This window comes from Hyperolius riggenbachi, chromosome 7, assembly GCF_040937935.1.
Source record: "Hyperolius riggenbachi isolate aHypRig1 chromosome 7, aHypRig1.pri, whole genome shotgun sequence".
NCBI classification, from domain to species: Eukaryota; Metazoa; Chordata; class Amphibia; order Anura; family Hyperoliidae; genus Hyperolius; species Hyperolius riggenbachi.
Window position 1 is genome coordinate 29,898,031 of NC_090652.1, and position 17,850 is coordinate 29,915,880.

The window sequence follows — 17,850 nt, forward strand, 5'->3', positions numbered from 1 at the left end:
GCGTGGGACATAACAGCTACAGGAGGCTAATAGAAGCCCTGGGTAAGTGGCGGTTTTTATCCACAGGAAGCCCTTACAAAATCCCTTTAAGTGCTACAGTATACTTCATGCTCTTGAGGGTGACAGTTTCTGATATAGTAAACTACTTTGCGCAGTCCCTTGGAGTTTACTGTAAAGGGATTGTACAGTGCCAGGCTGTAACCAGCTAGACATTACTAGAGCTAGCCTTTCTCTTGGCATGAGGGGACTGTGGCTGCTGTCTTCCTGACCACCTGATGGAGCGAGCAGGGACTTGTCTGTCACCTCCCTGAGGCTAGGTGCTTCCATCACGGTGTACAGCCTCCCAAATATCATTAGCCTGTCAGCTTCAGCTCGTCTTCAACCACGGTCACGTGACGGCGCCTTTTCCCGCCAGCGGCGCGCGCACGCAGAGGGTTGGCGGTCGGAAGCGCGCGCCGCGGGGAGGAGGAGAGGAGAAAGAGGAGGAGGCGGGGCTGCGCTGGTTGACGTCATTGTCTCGCGGTGCCTGCCTGGCTCTCTCTCGGTGTGTTCGGAGGAGGAGGCGGAGGGAGCGGGAGACGCACCGGAGGAGGATCAGAGGAGGGGAGGCACAACATCCGCCGATACCTCACCGGACTGAGGGCCTCCCTGGGACTCCGAGCAGGTAACCGCGGGGGGAGGGGCTACCGGATGTCCACCGGGCCGGGTGCTCGCGTGACTTCCGTGCTGAGCGTGACCGCTGCGTGCCGCCTGTGCGTCTATTACATGGCAACCCTACTGTGCAGCTGTACCCGTGTCCCCTCCCTCACATCTCCCCTATATAGTGATAGATTACACAGGCACTATATATAAGGTGCACATGAAGGGAGAGTGCTAGATAGGATATATAATGCCTGGATAATAGATCATTATATATCCTATCTAGCACTCTCTCCATGTACACCTTATATATAGTGCCTGTGTAATCTATCACTATATATCCTATCTAGCACTCTCCTTGTACACCTTATATATAGTGCCTGTGTAATTATCACTATATATCCTATCTAGCACTCTCCTTGTACACTATAACTATATATATATATATATATATATATATATATATATATATATATATATATATATATCTATCCTGTGTAATCTATCACTATATATCCTATCTAGCACTCTCCCTTCATGTGCACCTTATATATAGTGCTTGTGTAATCTATCACTATATATCCTATCTAGCACCTTCCCTTCATGTACACCTTATATATAGTGCCTGTGTAATCTATCACTATATATCCTATCTAGCGCTCTCCCTTCATGTACACCTTTATATATAGTGCCTGTGTAATTTATCACTATATACCATATCTAGCGCTCTCCCTTCATGTACACCTTATATATAGTGCCTGTGTAATCTATCACTAAATATCCTATCTAGCACTCCCCCTTTATGTGTGTGTGTATATATATATCTATATCTATATCTCATAGTGCCTGTGTAATAAGCACTGTCCCCCCGTATACACTTGATGTATAGTTCCTTTGTAATATATCTCATATAATGCCTGCAGAGTATCCCCCAGTCACTCTTACCTCATATAATATTTGTATAATACCACATCACTGTATTATACCCCCTGCCTACTTTAGGGGACTCAATGGGAATCCAAAGGCTGCTTCCATTTGTGTATATATTACACTGTATACATAATACAGAATTGGAAGGATAAAAATGTGTACTTATAGAATATTCCCTTAACTACCTTGCATTATATTCCCAGTCATGCTATTATCACATATAATGCTTATGTAATAAACGCGTCACTCTATTGCCTTATAACGCCTGTTTAATATCCCTAGTCACTCTGTTACCTCAAATGTCTGTATAGTATCTACTATCACATCATATAATCCCTGTATAATATCCCCAGTCGATCTTTATTATTACCACATATAATGCCTGTATAAGTCTGCCTCCATTTTTACTTCATGTAACGTCTGCATAGTATTCCATATTTCCTTATATGATGACTGTATAATATCTTGTCACTCACCTCATATGTCTGTATAGTATCCCCATCACTCAGTTACCTCATACATGGCTAATCCCTCCTAGTGTCTATACAATATTCCCTATCACTCAGTTATTTCATATATACGTCCTACAGTAATTGTTTACTTATCCTGTCTTTTGCTGTAAACCTCACAGTGCATGGATAATATCTCCTATCACTCCATTATCTCATGTATGTATCATACAATGTCTGCATAATGCCTCCTATCACTATATTACTGCTTATAATGCCTTTATATTATCTCCGGATACTTCATATACAGCGCCTCTATAATACACCCTATCCTATTACCTCATATAATGCTTGTATAATGCCGCACATCCATATGACTGAAAATAATCAGGTAACAGTGACATGTGGTATATTATGAGCTATTTATAAATAGAGGATATTGTACAGACACTACGTGAATACATTAATAGGAGGTAGTATACAGACATTATATATACACTGTATATGAGGTAATAAAGTTAAGGTGGCCATACACTTATAGATTTGCAGCAGATTCCACCATCAGATTGATTTCTGGCAGATGCCTGTCAGGTCGAATCTGACAGGAATCTATCTGATGTGTGTCTCACATTAGGAACAGATTTCCAATAGATTGCAGAATGCAATCTATTGGAAATCGACCTAAATGCATTATTGGACCATCAGATCCAATGCAATTCTAGCAGCCTAGCAGGCCAGCAGCCTATCGACCTAGATTTTCTAACGCCGGGCGAATCGCTGAGAAACAGCCGTATCAGTCCGCCGACAGTGCGTACACACGCCGGACTGTCGTTGGAACGCCCACCCAGCGGGAGGTAACGACGGACCCGTCGTTGCCTCCAGTCCGGCGTGTGTACGGGCCTTTAGACTAGTCCTGAACACCAGCGGTAAACGCGGGGCAGATGTCAGTGTGAACCAGCCCTTAGCCACTGCTTACGTACTTTGTCATAGAACATGATTACAGTTTCCAGTGTACAACCCCCATTTAGTTTCTTGTCTAGGCTGATTCTTGCTGATCTGCACATTGCTTGTCATGCAGAGCTTCTGATAGTTTGGCACTGGCTGCGATTTGTTACCCCTCAGGAGTGAGGGATGCACTGAACTATTCCCTTATACGCACACGCAAAATACCTGACTGCAGGGGAAGCTAAAGAGGAACTCTACTGGAAAAAGTTATAAATAAAACTTTTTTTTCAATATTACTTTATAAATTAGTAAGCGTTTGCCCATCCATAAAATTTGTACTCACCCTGACTTACATCCTGAAATGTATCCATCCTAGATATCTTTACTGTTGGTAGGTGTATCACTGGGGAATGTTTGTGTGTTGCGCAGTGAGCAGAAAGAACACTGTCTCCCACAATGCTTTGAGAGAAGAATTCTGCATAATAAACAGCCTAGGCTAAGCATCACTGCGAGAGCAGGGCTGCATACCGGTTCACCGCAATCTATACAGTGGTGTAAAAAACTATTTGCCCCCTTCCCGATTTCTTATTCTTTTGCATGTTTGTCACACTTAAATGTTTCTGCTCATCAAAAACCGTTAACTATTAGTCAAAGATAACATAATTGAACACAAAATGCAGTTTTAAGTGATGGTTTTTATTATTCAGTGAGAAAAAAACTCCAAATCTACATGGCCCTGTGTGAAAAAGTGATTGCCTCCCTTGTTAAAAAATAACTTAATTGTGGTTTATCACACCTAAGTCCAATTTCTGTAGTCACCCCCAGGCCTGATTACTGCCACACCTGTTTCAATCAAGAAATCACTTAAATAGGAGCTATCTGACACAGAGAAGTAGGCCAAAAGCACCTCAAAAGCTAGACATCATGCCAGGATCCAAAGAGATTCAGAAACAAATGAGAACAAAAGTACTGTAATTGAGATCTATCAGTCTGGTAAAGGTTATAAAGCCATTTCTAAAGCTTTGGGACTCCAGCGAACCACAGTGAGAGCCATTATCCACAAATGGCAAAAAACATGGAACAGTGATGTACCTTCCCAGGAGTGGCCGGCCGACCAAAACTACCCCAAGAGCGCAGAGAAAACTCATCCGAGAGGCCACAAAAGACCCCAGGATAACATCTAAAGAACTGTAGGCCTCACTTGCCTCAATTAAGGTCAGTGTTCACGACTCCACCATAAGAAAGAGACTGGGCAAAAACGGCCTGCATGGCAGATATCCAAGGCGCAAACCACTTTTAAGCAAAATGAACATTAAGGCTTGTCTCAATTTTGCTAAAAAACATCTCAATGATTGCCAAGACTTTTGGGAAAATACCTTGTGGACCGACGAGACAAAAGTTGAACTTTTTGGAAGGTGCATGTCCCGTTACATCTGGCGTAGAAGTAACACAGCATTTCAGCAAAAGAACATCATACCAACAGTAAAATATGGTGGTGGTAGTGTGATGGTCTGGGGTTGTTTTGCTGCTTCAGGACCTGGAAGGCTTGCTGTGATAGATGGAACCATGAATTCTACTGTCACCCAAAAAATCCTGAAGGAGAATGTCCGGCCATCTGTTCGTCAACTCAAGCTGAAGCGATCTTGAGTGCTGCAGCAGGACAATGACCCAAAACACACCAGCAAATCCACCTCTGAATGGCTGAAGAAAAACAAAATGAAGACTTTGGAGTGGCCTAGTCAAAGTCCTGACCTGAATCCTATTGAGATGTTGTGGCATGACCTTAAAAAGGCGGTTCATGCTAGAAAACCCTCAAATAAAGCTGAATTACAACAATTCTACAAAGATGAGTGGGCCAAAATTCCTCCAGAGCGCTGTAAAAGACTTATTGCAAGTTATCGCAAACGCTTGATTGCAGTTATTGCTGCTAAGGGTGGCCCAACCAGTTATTAGGTTCAGGGGGCAATTTCTTTTTCACACAGGGCCATGTAGGTTTTGAGGTTTTTTTTCTCACTGAATAATAAAAACCATCATTTAAAACTGCATTTTGTGTTCAATTATGTTATCTTTGACTAATAGTTAACGGTTTTTGATGAGCAGAAACATTTAAGTGTGACAAACATGCAAAAGAATAAGAAATCAGGAAGGGGACAAATAGTTTTTCACACCACTGTAGATATGAGGCTAAAACCAGGAGAAGTACCATAAATGAGGGTATCCTGAATGACTGACTACATTCTATCATTACAGTGTCTTTGAGTTCACCTTGATAAGATGCACCAAGGGCTCTTTCACATCAGACAACGCGAACAGGAGCCGTTCTCCTGCACGCGTTGTCTGCCTGCGGCGTGTCGTTGGGTATCTGCGGTGCGACGCAATCAGCGGCGGTAGCTGGTAATTAAACCCGACGGAAAACGGCGGCTCGCGGGTGCGTTGGAGGAAAAACTGCGCCTGGGTGCATCGGAACCGCAACGCATCGAAACGCAGCGTCGAGTGTGAAAGGTAAAATGCATCTTACCTTGGTTAACGCAAACGGCTTCCGTTTGCGTTAACGCAGAAAGTCTGCCCTAATGTGAAAGAGCCCTAAGCAGTTGCTTGGTTCAGTCGAGCCTGAATTTTTCTATATCTGGGATGCTTAGTTTAATGCAGTGCTGTCCAACTTCATGGGCATGGAGGGCCATTTTTTTTTTTTTTCAGACCCCATGGTGGAGGGCCGAAGGTTCTTGCTAGAGCAGCAGACCCCCCCCCCCCCCCAACAAATCATGAGGCCCCCAACAAGACACATTCAGCAATCATGATGCCCCCAACAAGACAAATTTAGCAATCATGAGGCCCCCAACACAGGGCTGTGGAGTCGGTCCAAAAATCCTCCGACTCCTCAGTTTAGGATTCCTCCGACTCCTCTAACTTGCATATTACAATTTTGTTTAACAGTATGTAACGTGAAATTCATCTCTTAACTGCCAACGCTTAGGAATTTTACAAGACAACTGAAGTGAGAAGAATATGTAAACTAGTATATTCCCTTTAGACTAAAACTAGTCCTTGGTAAGAGTACTTGTAAAAGGTACAGACCGGAACAAAGAACATCTATCAGGCCCTAGGCAATGTAACTGTGGGTACATGTAAGAGTGATGTGCAGGTACTCTGCAGGGAATGTGGAGATTCTTCCTCTTATTACACATTCTTCATGCACAATCTGAACAAGTTTTATGGGTGACAGACAACACCTCTGTTCAATGTGCACAACATTCTCAGTGGATTCCCTGCAGCTCTGTGGGGAGTGCATATGTAGAGTTCAGTACTACTGTGTACAAAGTAAACCTGAGACAGATAAAATTAAAGTTTTATACATACCTGGGGCTTCCTCCAGCCGCCTTCAGGATAATCAGTCCCTCGCTGTCCTCCTCCGCCACCTGGGTCTTCTGCTATGAGTCCAGGTACTTGAGCCAGTCTGGTGTAGTGCGCATGCACACACTCCACCACCGGGAGCGTACTACACCTGCGCAGCACTATTGCGCAGGTGCAGAACGCTCCTGGTTGTAGGAGCGGCACGTGGCTGGACTGCTCTGACTGGCTGAATTACCAGGACTCCTAGCAGAAGATCCAGGTGGTGGAGGACAGCGAGTGACCGAATTGCCTGAAGGGGGCTGGAGGAAGCCCCAGGTATGTATAAAGCTTTTCTTTTAATTCGCCTCAGGTACCCTTTAATTCATAGTCCCCAAACCAAATTTTAACAACATATCAAATTATTTGATTTCACGAGCAAATGGAGCGCATACATTTGCATAAACTAGCATCAATGCAGAATTATTTCCATCTCATTGACCATCTCTATTAGTGACACGGCTACACATCAGGCTTTATACTTAAAGCATAGATGTTTCGTATATATGAGATTCCTGTGTACACATCATATATACAGTCACAATCAGATGTGTATATCTGACTTTAAAAATATGGGGACTGCTTTATTGAAGCAGCACAAGTAACTCATTTTGATTGGTTTATTTCATTTTTGTGGACTGAACACAGCTATTACTGTATATCTACATTATTTTTAATGACTATTATCTGAGAAATAGAACATTTTATCATATTTTCTACTTTAATTACAGTTACAAATTCATTAGGAGTCGTCGGTGCATTTTTTTCCCGACTCCAGGCACCCAAAATTGCTCCGACTCCACGACTCCGACTCTGAATCCACAGCCCTGCCCCAACAAATCATGAGGCTCCCAACAAGACACATTCAGCAATCTTGAGGCCCCCAACAAGACTAATTCAGCAATCTTGATGCACATAAATAGACAGCATTTCACATAAATAGGCAGAATGCCCCTTTTAATATGGTAGACCCCTCTCACCTGGCTTTTAAATTCTCCTCTACTGGCTGCTGTGCCTGGCCTGCCTGGCAATACTGTTTTTGGCCAGATTGGAGATGTGTGGGCTGAAAGGCCTGTCAGTGATGCTGTGGCCGGGCTGGCGGTGATGCTGTGGTGTGGCCGGATGAGGTAGTGACAGGTGCCCCCCCCCCCCCCCCCAGATGAGGTAGCGACAGGTGTTGTTCCCCCCCCCCAGTTAGACAGGTGTCTGTCCCCAGCTGAGGTAGTGACAGGTGTCTGTCCCCAGCTGAGGTAGTGACAGGTGCCCCCCAAGTTAGGTAGTGACAGGTGCCGCCGAGCTGAGGTAGTGACAGGTGCCACCCAGCTAGATAGCGAGGTGTCCAGTGCCTTGCCCGTTACCTCATTTCAGCGCTGCCCGCCAATGCCTTCTCCTCTGTCGCCACCTCACAGCTCAGACCTCACAGATCGCAGGGACTGAAGCAAGCAGAGTGCGCATGTCACCCCCGCGTCTGAACTTCACATGCGGGAGTGACTAATGATGTCACTTCCGCATGTGACGTACTCAGTGTATGCGGGTACCATGCGCACTCTGCTTGCTTCAGTCGCCGCGATCTGTGAGATCTGAGCTGTGAGGCAGCGGGGACAGAGGAGAGGGCACTAGATGAGGTTGCAGGCATGTCGCCCATAGTGCAAGCCATGCCTGCAGCTCAGGGAGACGAGCGGGCCGCAGCAGGAGGCCTGGCGGGCCGCCAGTTGGACAGCGCTGGTTTAATAGAAACCTGTGGGAGGAGAAAGTCCCCTAAATGGGTGCTCTCCTTGGGAGAGGGAAGCCTCTGGATCCTATATAGGCCTCAATTCTGGTAGCTATGTGAGGTAAATATTTTTTATTTTTTTTTCTTGCGCTGAAGATTTTTCAAAGTCACCCTAAAATCGCTTACACTATGCTTTCCAATGAGTTATCATTGGGGCGTTCTGTTTGCTGTCCGCTGACAAAAGCGGCGCCTGTACCATTTTTGAGGCGATTCTGCCTCATTGGAAGGTATATGAAAAACGCAAAACGCTCACAAAATTGCTTTGAACAGCGATTTGCGTTTCTTTTCCGGTTCAAAGAGTTCACTTCCTGACTTGTGTCGGAGTGAATTACAAAACCGCACGGGTAAAGTGGTTAAAGGGACTCCGAGTAGTGCAGAAACTATGGAAAGATGCATACCATTTTGAAGCTCCTGCCGCGATTTCGATTGCGAACATATCGAAAACTAAAAGGCGTAGGGCGGCGGTTTATGTGCCGCTGGAAAGCGGAGAAAGAGCTTCAAAATGGCATGCAACTTTCCATAGTTGCTTGTATTGCACAGGATGACTTTTCCCCAAAGTCGGCAGCTGAATGGAGCTGGGGAAAAGTTGTCCTATGCAATACAAGTAACTATGGAAAGTTGCATACCATTTTGAAGCTCTTCCTCTCTTTCCAACGGCACATAAACCGCCGCCCTACGCCTTTTAGTTTTCGTTATTTTCGCGATCGAAATTGCGTCTGCTGCGATTTCTATCATGAAAATAGCGTAAACTAAAAGACATAGGGCGGCGGTTTATGTATTGTTGGAAAGCGGAGAAAGAGAGCTTCAAAATGGTATGCATCTTTCCATAGTTCCTGCACTGCTCAGAGTCCCTTTAAGCGCTTTTAACAAAAACGCACCGCCCACCCAAGCGCTGGGAAACGCTAAACAAAAACCCATCAAAAAACGCCCAACGCGAATGGACAAGCCATCGAAACGCAATGGGAATGAAGCCTGAAAGATTTTTCTCCATTTCCAAACATGAGGTAAATGCATAAAGTGAGGTAAAACATGAGGGATTTCAGCAGGAAGCATGCAGTAAATAAATAGTAGTCTTTGTCTTCCATAAGTTAGGATAGTCTTTGAAGGAGGTGGTAGTTTTTTGGGGTTTTTTTTTTCTTCAGGGAAAGGTGTATTTGATTGTGTAGCAACCTATGAAAAGTATAGTTATAGGCATCCCTTTATTAAAAAAAAAATCCAGGAAATATTTGGAGTTTTATTTCTACTATTCTATTACACAGCCTGAATAGGAACTCCACTAAAAACTGCAAATGCATACAAGTTGACTTTACCTCCAGGTACAGGCAGGTCTTAAACTGATTGGTAAATTAAATGCTTCCATGACCTCTAATTTCCATGAAAATGGCCATTTTTGGTAAAATTAATGCAAATTACCTCATTTATCTCATGAGGTAAAACATGACTAAAACCTACCAGAATTGCTAAATGTAGTTACCTCATGAGGTAAATTTACCTCACACAAGGTAATTAGTTTGATTACCCTACCAGAATTGATGTCTTACCATCATCCTCCACCAGGCCATTCCAGCACTGCCTCCCCCAAAACATTGTCGATAAAGGCTTGTGCACACACAGTAGCACGGACCTGCTCAGACTTCCGCAAAAAAGTCTAGCCCCATCGGGTCTGTAGTACTGCGCATTCACAGTGCGGCTGGGCTTCAGGGCTGTAGCGGTCTGATGAAGGGATTGCATTGTGTAGACAGGATCCTCCTCCGTGTGAAACTAGTGAATGGCCTGTACTTTGTACAGTGGTGAGGAAACTGTCAGTGCTATTTGCATGCTTCCTAAATATAAATTTCTTTGTAAAACTGAAGGCGTTTACAGTTACTAAGCATTATGTGAGCGAGGGGGAACTCCCATGATGCATCGCTTCGGCTCAGTGAATATGCAAATCATTAATTTGTGTCTTTGAAAAGCCAAACTCATCCAGAGCCTCTAATGTATAGTGTGCTTATAGCCTAATACACAGGAACTGAACTAAAAATAGACAGCTTTGAATATATTGCACCCACAGCATTATAAATAGACAATACAATACTGCCTTGATAAACCTCATAAATGCCAAACCTTTTTAATGCTGTTAGTGTTACAGCGTGAAGTGAGTGTCAGAAGTGCAAGAGGGTTAATGGTTGTTTGTCTACTGTACCTCTTTGATAAGTCCTTCGAGCTTCCTGGGGAAGAAAATTAAAGCGGGATTGTCACCATAAAAATCAAATTTCATCAGCTACTGGCCTGAGTGTATTAAGTGATAAAGATGCTAATCCTGCATTCAAAACTTTTTCTGCTGTTATGATTTGGAGTCATCATATACCTTAGGAGCCCTGGCCCTTTAGTAGTCAGTGCCAAACAGTTGCATGCTGGGGGTTATTTTTATCTATAATATATTCCTCCTCTTCCTTTTATTTCCCTGCCTAGCTGCTTATCTTAAACACGATCCCCTACTCACTTGTGTTTACAAGCAAGGCTGAGGTGACTCAGCTACTGGAGGAGAAAAGAAAAAAGTAAAGGGCAGAAATGATATCAGTATTTAGCCTAAATTGTGGGCAAAAGACATGGCCCCCACCAGGAACACAATTCTCCTCATTTACTATATAAAATTCACTGAAATCAAAACGTGGACAGTACAATACATGTTACGTAAGTAGATCAAGTATTTATCTACTTATGTTTTTTTTTTTTTTCCCGGCATAGTATGGGTGATCCTACTGCTTTAAACATTTTACTCTGGAATGAAAATATTGCCCTGGGGTATTGTCCATATACTTTAGGGCCCATTCACACTTATGATCACAAAACACTAGCGGTTAACTCTAGGGTTTCGCGGCAGAGATTTTTTTTTTTGTGATTAGTGTGTATTTTCCACTGGACATTTTCGAGTTGCTGAGTGATCGTGATACATTGTGATAGCTCTAAAATCGCAAAGCGCTGTGTGTAGTTCATTCGTGCTTGGTGCAAATCGTCGGCGATCGCGGCAGTGAGATCGCTGCCTTATAGATTACATTGCACTAGCACTTCAAAAAGGGCTAGGGATCGCCGGCGATTTGCCCATTAGTGATAAACAGCCACTAAATGCCCCAGTATGAATGGGCCCTACAGGCACGTTTGTCGAGACCATGTCTTGTGCTTTCTGTTAGAGAAATGCACTGGGCCTCAGATACAGCATCAGTATTTCACAATGAAGTCTGTGTGGTTGATTATTCTTTTTCATACTGCAATTTTAATACAGTACGGTTTCCCAATGACAGTCCTTTTCGCAGATCCTGATTTCCAACTATACTGAAGCCTAGGAAGAGGGGAATGTGTGCAGTGGAAGTAAAGATGTTGTTGGTATGTAGCAGTCAGGTGTCAAGTCTAATGTTCACCTGACTGCTCTGGTCACGTAGACAAGGTTTTGATAATTAGCGAGACTTGTCGTACTTTTCAATAGCCTTGGTAACTAATCTGTCTTCCAAAATGTTTGGATAAATCTCTTCTCTGTAGTCATGGTTTAATCCTGGTGACTGGTAGTTTAGCTCTGTTAAAGAGAACCCGAGGCGAACCTTGGATCAAAAATCAAATATTTCAAGGGTTAAACTCTGACATAACATTCAGTAAGAAACAGTTATCATGTTTGCTAACAAAGGTTATTGTCCGTTTACAAATTACAAGTTCCCAAAGTGCAGTTTATCTGCTCTGAAAGCTGCCATTGTAATTTATGACATAGCTGCTGTATTTGTATATTACAATGTATCCCGTGGGAATGTGACTTCTCCTATGTACCGTTTTGGCTTGTATACAGCTGAGACTGCTAGCAGTGTTTATATTATGCTGTTTGTTTTCTTATCCACTACTATTGTAATCACTTCCTCAAGTTCTGCAGCTGTGCTAAGCTTTCCACTAAAGGAGATAGTGTTGTGTTTAAGTATTTAAATGCTATTCTGCATTTGTGTTTTTTGTTTGGCATTTTTATTTTTGCTGTAAAGAATCGTTGAGAGCAAAGACATGCTGAGTTTATACCACTTTTAATGCTGGGCATACACTGCTCGATTTTGCCGCTCGATCAATTCCACAGGCGAGTCTCCCACAAATTTTTCTTATCTTTTTCCATTGTGTTCGGTGCGGAATTGAGCGGAGAAACGATCAGGCGGGAGATCGGACATGTCGGAAATTATCTATCAAGCAATCTAAATGGCTTAAAGAGGAACTGTAACCACAAAACGTCCCCGGGGGGTACTCACCTCGGGTGGGGGAAGCCTCCGGATCCTAATTAGGCTTCCCACGCCGTCCTCCATCCCTCAGAGGTCTCGCTGCAGCCCTCCGTGCAGAGGTGACGTCAATATTTTCCTTCAATTCCCTCCTCAACCCCACTCCTCCCCCTCCCAGCTCCTCCCTCTCAGCCAATGACTTTGCCAACCACTTCACCACTAAAATTGCAACAAGACGCAATGAAATTTCCCTCCTCCATCCCTCCCTTCCCAATGCCTCTCAGGTTGTCCCCTTGCCTTCCCTCCCAGCTGCTCCCCTGTCTCATCCACCCCTCGCCTCTTTTGCTCCTGCCACCATTGAAGTCAGCCTGCTGCTAGTGGCTTCCCCCCCATCCTCTCCTTGTGATCCGGTACCCGCGAATACTCTTCGTCCCCACTTCCCTGACCTAGCCCCAGTCCTCACCTCCTTGTTCAATCTCTCCCTTTCCACAGGCATCTTCCCCAAAGCATTCAAACAGGCCACTGTACTTCCCCTGCTGAAAAAACCCTCACTCGACCCATCCCTACCCTCAAACTACCGCCCAATCTCCCTCCTTCCCTATGCTTCTAAACTCCTCGAACGCCTAGTCCACCAGCGCATTACCCAATACATCAACACCAATACCCTACTTGACCCCCTACAGTCTGGATTCCGACCTGCACACTCAACTGAAACAGCCCTCGCCAAGGTGGTCAATGACCTTACCCTTGCCAGGGCCAAAGGCAGTTATTCCATCCTTCTCCTCCTTGACCTCTCTGCAGCATTTGACACTGTTGACCACTCCCTCCTCCTCCAATCACTACAGTCCATGGGCATCCATGGCCTTGGCTTGGCCTGGATCTCCTCCTACCTATCCAATCGCTCCTTCATCACTTCCTTCAATGGCTTCTCCTCAACCCCTGCCCCCCTCTCAGTTGGGGTCCCCCATGGCTCTGTTCTAGGCCCCCTTCTTTTCTCCATATACACTTCCTCAATTGGCAAGCTTATCTCCTCCCTGGGCTTCAATTACCACCTTTTATGCAGATGACACTCAGATTTACCTCCATACCCCCGATCTCTCATCCACCACCATAAACAAGGTCTCCTCGTGTCTCTCAGCAATTTCCTCCTGGATGTCAGCTAGGTTCCTAAAGCTTAACCTAGACAAAACTGAGCTCCTGATCTTTCCACTCCAAGCTGCTGCACCCCTCCCAGATTTCCACCTCACAATCGACAACACAACCATTCTCCCTACCTCCCAGGCCCGCTCTCTGGGTGTCACCTTGGACTCTGACCTCTTCTTCATCCCACACATCCAAAACATCACCAGAGCCTGCAATTTCCACCTCCGTAATATCTCCAAGATCCGCCCCTTCTTAACCCCGGACACGACCAAACTGCTCATCCATGCCCTCATCATCTCCCGCCTTGATTACTGTGACTCCCTCCTTTCTGGCCTCCCCCTGAAACGCACTGCCCCCCTTCAATCAGTGATGAACGCGGCTGCAAGACTCATCCATTCTTCGCACCGCTCTGCATCCACATCTCCCCTTTGTGAATCCCTGCACTGGCTCCCTATCCGTTTCAGGATAAGTTTCAAGAGTCTATGCCTGGCGTATAAATCTGTGCACAAAACCTGCCCTACCTACATCTCAGAGCTTGATCACAAGTATACACCAGGTCGCCCCCTCCGTTCCTCCAACGACCTTCGCCTCACCACCCCACGCATTTCACACTCCCATGCCCGCCTGCAGGATTTCTCAAGAGCTGCCCCACCCTCTGGAATGCCCTTCCACCACCCATCAGACTTGCTCCCTCTTTCAACACATTCAAGCAAGCCCTCAAAACTCACCTCTTTATGATGGCCTACCCACCTCCTACCACACAGTAACTCTCTAAGGAATATTTAACAGCCCCCCCCCCCCCTAGTGTTTCCACCCCTCCCTTTAGATTGTAAGCCTCTGGCAGGGTCCTCTACTCCCTAGTGTAATCTACAGGATCATGTGCTCCTGTCCTATGACAGCCTGTACTTGTATTACTGGGCCTACCTAACCAGCCCATATTGCATGATCATGTATTTTGTACAATTTGTATGTATAACTTTGTTCTATGTGTATAACCCTATGTATGTCATCCTTCTATCATTGTATATATTTATTGTCCAGCGCTGCGTAATGTGTTGGCGCTTTATAAATACAATTAATAATAATAATTACTACCTTCCCGGCTCCTGCGCAGGCGCTCTGATGACTGTCGGCTCCGAAGTAGGCGGAAATACCCGATCGCCGTCGGGTCTGCTCTACTGCGCAGGCGCAAGTTTCCGGCGCCTGCGCAGTAGAGCGGACCCGACGGAGATCGGGTATTTCCGTCTATTTCCGTGCCGAAAGCAGCCACAGCGCCCCCGCTGGAGCCAGCAAAGGTAAATATTGAATCTATAGTCGGGTCTGTCGCTGGCTGTTCGGAGGGCTGCAGCGAGACCCCCGTGGGACAGAGGACGGCGTGGGAAGCCTCATTAGGATCCGGAGGCTTCCCCCACCCGAGGCGAGTACCCCCAAAGGAGGTTTTTGATGTTAGAGTCTCTTTAAAAACGAATCGCGTATTCCCAACATTAGGAGAGGGAAGCCTCTAGAGCACAGGTGTCAAACACAAGACCCGTGGGCCGATTGCAGCCCTCATCACCATTTTATGTAGCCATTAAAGAGAACCCGAGGTGGGGTTCTAACAATATCTGCACACAGAGACTGGGTCTGCCTATACTGCCCAGCCTCTGTTGCTATCTCAAGTCCCTAGCTCTGCTATGCACCTGAAATCACAGCTGCGCTGTCGACACGCTGCGTGTCGCAGCGGGCTGTTTACCTATGTACTGTCGCTCTCGCCGCTTCCCCGCCTCCTGCATAGCTCCGGTCCCCGCCCACGTCCCTTCCCTCCCCGCTGATTGGAGGGAAGGGACATGGGTGGGGACCGGAGCTATGCAGGAGGCGTGGGGAAGCGGTGAGAGTGACAGTACATCGGTAAACAAAGCCTGCTGCGTGTCAACAGCGTGGCTGTGATTTATGGGGGCATAGCAGAGCGCAGGGGGAACTTAGGGGAGGCTTGAGAGATGGCAACAGAGGCTGGGCGGTATAGGCAGACCCAGCCTCTGTGTGCCAATATCATTGTTAGAACCCCACCTCTGGTTCTCTTTAAAGCTACATACTCACGGGGGACAATTGTCCCCCGTAGCATGCGCGAACAGGGAGCGACAGCTGTCCACACGTCTCGCCAGAAAGTCAGAGACGTGGCGGATGCTGTTTGTGAATGGAGCATCCCCGGCCGGATGCTCCATTCACTCGCGTAGGTCTCCTGTCGCTAGCCCGCGTACTCACGCGGGACTAGCGAAAGTCCCGGCGAAGTCGCGGCGACAGCTGTAGCCGGCGATTGAACATGTCAATCGCCTGGCAACAGCTCCGACGGGCGACGGTTCGGGGCGCGTGCGTTATACACACGGGCGGCCTGTCACCGCAACACGCGCGCGCCATGTGGCTGCGGCGATGGCCGTACCCCATGTGTATGGGCCTTTAGAGCTTCAAATGTGAGTCAATGTAAACAGTAAAAGAACAGCACACTGCCTTCCCATTCAGAGGAGCACACCGGTGACAGTTCTACTGGTTGAAATATTGCCAGTTTGAGGGGTGCAGCAACAATCCTTGGGACTCCCCCCACCCCTGTGAAATTACCATGGGGTCCCTCTTAAGATACAAACTGCCTTATGTGGCACACTCTCTCACACACACACGCACACTCGCATGCACAAACCCTCTAACCCTTTTGCGTCATGCCTCTTCTTCCTGGCAGCCATGTGCTTTATGCTGCATATATCCAGCTTCTGATCACATGACATGCATTGGGAGCCAGAGTTACGCAGCATAGAGCATGTGGTTGTCAGGAAGATTAGAGGAGACCTGGAGCAGGTTAATGTTATACTGCTCCACTGCGCTACTCTGCACCACTTAGCTTGAGACCATAAATGTTAAATCTTAATAAGCTCTTTGGCCTGCACCATACACTGTTCTCGGTTTTGGCCCCTAAAAGAGGAACTTTATCCCAGTATTGAACTTTATCTTAATAAGTAGCCTGTACATTTTATTGAATAGGTCATCAAGGACATCTGTGTGGCTGATATTGTGGTGAAACCCCTCCTACAGTGGATCATGGTCCTGACAGTTTACTGTGTAACCTTGTTGCATTGTGGGAAATAATGGCGATTTCCAACTTCCAAGCAAGCAGCATCTCGCTCTGTGCATAGAACTCTCAGTAACGAACATTCCGTACAGATCACCTGGCAGAACTAAAGATGTCACCACCAGTGATGCTTTTCAGGATGTAAATCAGGGAGAGGAAAAATGACTGACTAAAACTATAAATGAACAGTTCATGTCAGCCATACTATCTTAGAAAAAAACACACACATATAAGTAGATAAATACTTGCTCTACTTGCATAACATATGTATTGCACTGTCCACATTTTTATTTTAGTGATTTCTCTATAGTTAAAGAGAAAATACGTCTTAGGATTCTCCATTTTAACTGTCTATCTTGAAGCCAATCCTGATGTCCTCTCCTCCCTTGCTCTCTTCTGCCTGATTATGTATGCATTGTCCGCCCTCGTCCCAGTCTTCAAGCACTCCCACCCAGCTCTGCAATAGAAAGTGTAAGAGTCAGGTAAACTGGAGAATGATCATTTATAAACAAGAAAAGTAATAGATTTTTAACTTTTGGATTGCCTGGTTAGCATCCTTGTTTACCAGATAAAAATAAAGAATTAATTTTTGATTTTTATGCCCGACAGCAGACAGTTACACTTTAAAGAAAACCTGAACTGAAAATTAAAAGTCAAAATAAGCATACACAAGTCATACTTACCTTCCATGTAGCCTACTCCTCAGTGTCTTTCTCTTGCCCCGCGTCCTATTTGCTCACTGTGATCAAGGGAATTTTCTGTCCTCCATTTTGAAAATGACCATTACCCCATAACGGCTTCCTGGTCAGCACACAGTTAAACTGTAACATCGCCCACTTGAGCCATAGGAAATCGTGGACATTTCCTGGTACATCAGTTTTCCTCTCAGCTATAACTGACAGCAACTGATATTTTACTGACAGCAACTGATATATTTCAGATCTGACAAAATATTGTCAGAACTGGAAGGGATTATTGTCAGAAGAAAATGGTGAGCTTCTGAGATGAACTGATGGCGAGGTAACTATGCAATGCTCATTTGAAGTTACCTCATGTGTTTATTTTAAATATTTTTACTCAGTACAGGTTCTCTTTAAAGAGACTCTGAAGCGAGAATAAATCTCGCTTCAGAGCTCATAGTAAGCAGGGGCACGTGTGCCCCTGCTAAACCGCCGCATACGTGCCGATAAACTGGGGTCCCTTCACCTCCAAACCTCCCACTACAACACTTGGTCGCAGGCTTGGTTGCTTCTGGAGGCAGGGCTA

The 17,850-nt window shown here is 45.6% G+C and overlaps 1 protein-coding gene across 1 annotated transcript in view; it reads left to right on the forward strand.

Annotated features, from left to right (window-relative positions):
• Positions 1–498: 498 nt before the first annotated feature.
• The window catches only part of PPP4C (protein phosphatase 4 catalytic subunit), a 66,174-nt gene continuing 48,822 nt past the window's right edge, over positions 499–17,850 (forward strand). The window contains exon 1 of the mRNA XM_068243819.1: positions 499–664. The gene's annotated coding sequence lies outside the window, so the exon portion shown is untranslated. The remainder of the gene's footprint in view (positions 665–17,850) is intronic.